The sequence below is a fragment of the Engraulis encrasicolus genome, chromosome 21 (assembly GCF_034702125.1).
Source record: "Engraulis encrasicolus isolate BLACKSEA-1 chromosome 21, IST_EnEncr_1.0, whole genome shotgun sequence".
Classification (NCBI taxonomy): domain Eukaryota; kingdom Metazoa; phylum Chordata; class Actinopteri; order Clupeiformes; family Engraulidae; genus Engraulis; species Engraulis encrasicolus.
Window position 1 is genome coordinate 20,601,755 of NC_085877.1, and position 2,500 is coordinate 20,604,254.

The 2,500-nt window shown below is 42.7% G+C and overlaps 1 protein-coding gene across 1 annotated transcript in view; it reads right to left on the minus strand.

Annotated features, from left to right (window-relative positions):
* Positions 1-2,500, minus strand: part of efnb3b (ephrin-B3b) — a 166,576-nt gene that overhangs the window by 19,849 nt on the left and 144,227 nt on the right. The gene's annotated exons all lie outside the window — the stretch shown is intronic.

Consider the following 2,500-nt stretch of genomic DNA (forward strand, 5'->3'; position numbering starts at 1 on the left):
CAGACACACACAAGAGTGTGCACACATACAGGGAAGCCAATAGGGGTGGACAAAGGAGTCACTTGTCCCAGGGCCCAGGGAGAGAGAGGACCCAGAATTGGGTCCTCATTACATTGTATGTATTGGGTTTGGGGCCCTCTGAGATGTCTTTGTCCCAGGCTCAGCCAAAGCTGTACCCTGTACATATATACACACGTATTGCACACACGCACATAAGTATTTATGCGCACAAGTACGCACACATACGTGTGCACACACAAACACACACACACACACACACACACACACACACACACACACACACACACACACACACACACACACACACACACACACACACACACACACACACACACACACACACACACACACACACACACACACACACACACACGCTTCCATATGTCTGCCCGTGTTTGCCATGATGTGGCTTCACTGAGTCCTGATGATCTGTGTAATGCTGTTTTAATGTTGTTTTAGCGTCAATGCTACTTCAGGGGCTTTATTTATGTGTCTCTCTGGGACAATTTGGCACACGTCTATCAAATTCTCTTCGGTGGTTCAAATAAAAAGCGACGGTAAATCAATCCCACTAATGATTTGATTGACAGATTGATTGGCACTGTGATTATTCCAGTAGCACTTTTTTCTCATCTTTATTTTAAATCACGCTCTTTGGCTGCTTCATTTGCGGTTGGTTTTGTTATGTTACTGAAAGCCTATGTCAAAAAAGTACAGAGGGCTTTTTTTAGTGGGTAACTTGTGTAGGTTTAGGTATGTAACTTGGGAGTGATTAGCGATTTTAAATCACTTGTAATTTGTAAATAAAATAAATTGTAGTTGATATAATGTTGCTTCTATCAACATAATTTAGTGATTGACAGCTGTCATTACCAGCTTCCGCCTTCACAGAAATTGAATCCCTCCTACCCAATCGCCTGTCTTACCGGAAGATCCTCAAATTGTCCCACCTCCTCCCTGAACTCCCTCCATTTCACTAATGGTCCCACTCTACCATCCCTCTACACACAAGGTGGTGTGAGCGGATCTCATCCCGCATGATTTCAGCTTAAAACATCCCGGGACCAAGGGCAGCTAACATGCCAAGCATGCTTACTGTTCACCAAGTACTCAAAGGTGAACTAGTGAACTAAGTGACTCAATAGACTGCCATAAGGGAGGTCTGTACTCTCGAGCTCTAGGCCTACTTCTAGTTTATTGGCAATAGTTGTCAAGTCAAAGTCAACTTTCCCGTCAATTTCTTCACACGAACTAGACGTGGTATCACAATTATAGGCTATGTCTCGAGACAGGAGAAAATAATGAACGTGTGAAACATGTAAAGTAATGTATTCTATGGCCTGCTCTAGCTTTAAGGCGCACTTCCATTTTGTTTACATTTGCATTTGTTTACGTACGTTCTTAACATTCCTCCAAAATTACATTCTTCCTCCTCAAGTCATTATTATTATTATTCCGCTTCCTTTCAATCATATTTTCCATCATTCTTCCTTGATGCTATCTTTCCTTCCTGCAGGTATTTACATAAAACAAGAACGCAGCAGTGCCGGTATGCATGAAATAAGATATGTAAATAAGACTTAAGTAAGTGTGTGTGTGTGTGTGTGTGTGTGTGTGTGTGTGTGTGTGTGTGTGTGTGTGTGTGTGTGTGTGTGTGTGTGTGTGTGTGTGTGTGTGTGTGTGTGTGTATGTGTGTGTGTGTGTGTGTGTGTGTGCGCGTGTGTGCACATGCACGCGCATGAGTGTGTGCATGTGTGTACGTGTGAGACTGTGCATGACCATGGGTTTACTGGTGTGTATATTTGCATGCGTGTGTTTATTTCCTGTGTCTAGACAATCTAATGAAACTCTCTTCACAGCAGCATATTTTCAAAGGGCAAAATCGTACACAGCATATGCTATATAAATAAAGAATTATACATCCACATAGGCCTACCTATTTGTGCATAATGTAATATAAATAAATCTAGTTTACCCTAATGCAATTTCAGAGAGCATTATTTGCTTATGGCGACAGAGACAGAGCTACTTAATTCTATGTCTTAATTGAATTAAAGTTGCACAAGGGGAGGCTTTAAAAGCATATCAGCCACGGCATCAGGAGACTTTGATTCTGGGGAGACTCTTATTCTCATCTGATCAGCATTAGGGTGGAAAAGAGCACTGCTTTAATCAGCATTGTGTCTCTGTACGCCAGCTGTGTGTGTGTGTGTGTGTGTGTGTGTGTGTGTGTGTGTGTGTGTGTGTGTGTGTGTGTGTGTGTGTGTGTGTGTGTGTGTGTGTGTGTGTGTGTGTGTGTGTGTGTGTGTGTGTGTGCGCATGTGCGTTTTTTGTGTATGTGTGCATTTCTGTTTGTGTTTGTTGTTTGTGTTTGTGTTTGTGCTTGAGTGTGTGTGTGTGTGTGTGTGTGTGTGTGTGTGTGTGTGTGTGTGTGTGTGTGTGTGTGTGTGTGTGTGTGTGTGTGTGTGTGCATGTGTGT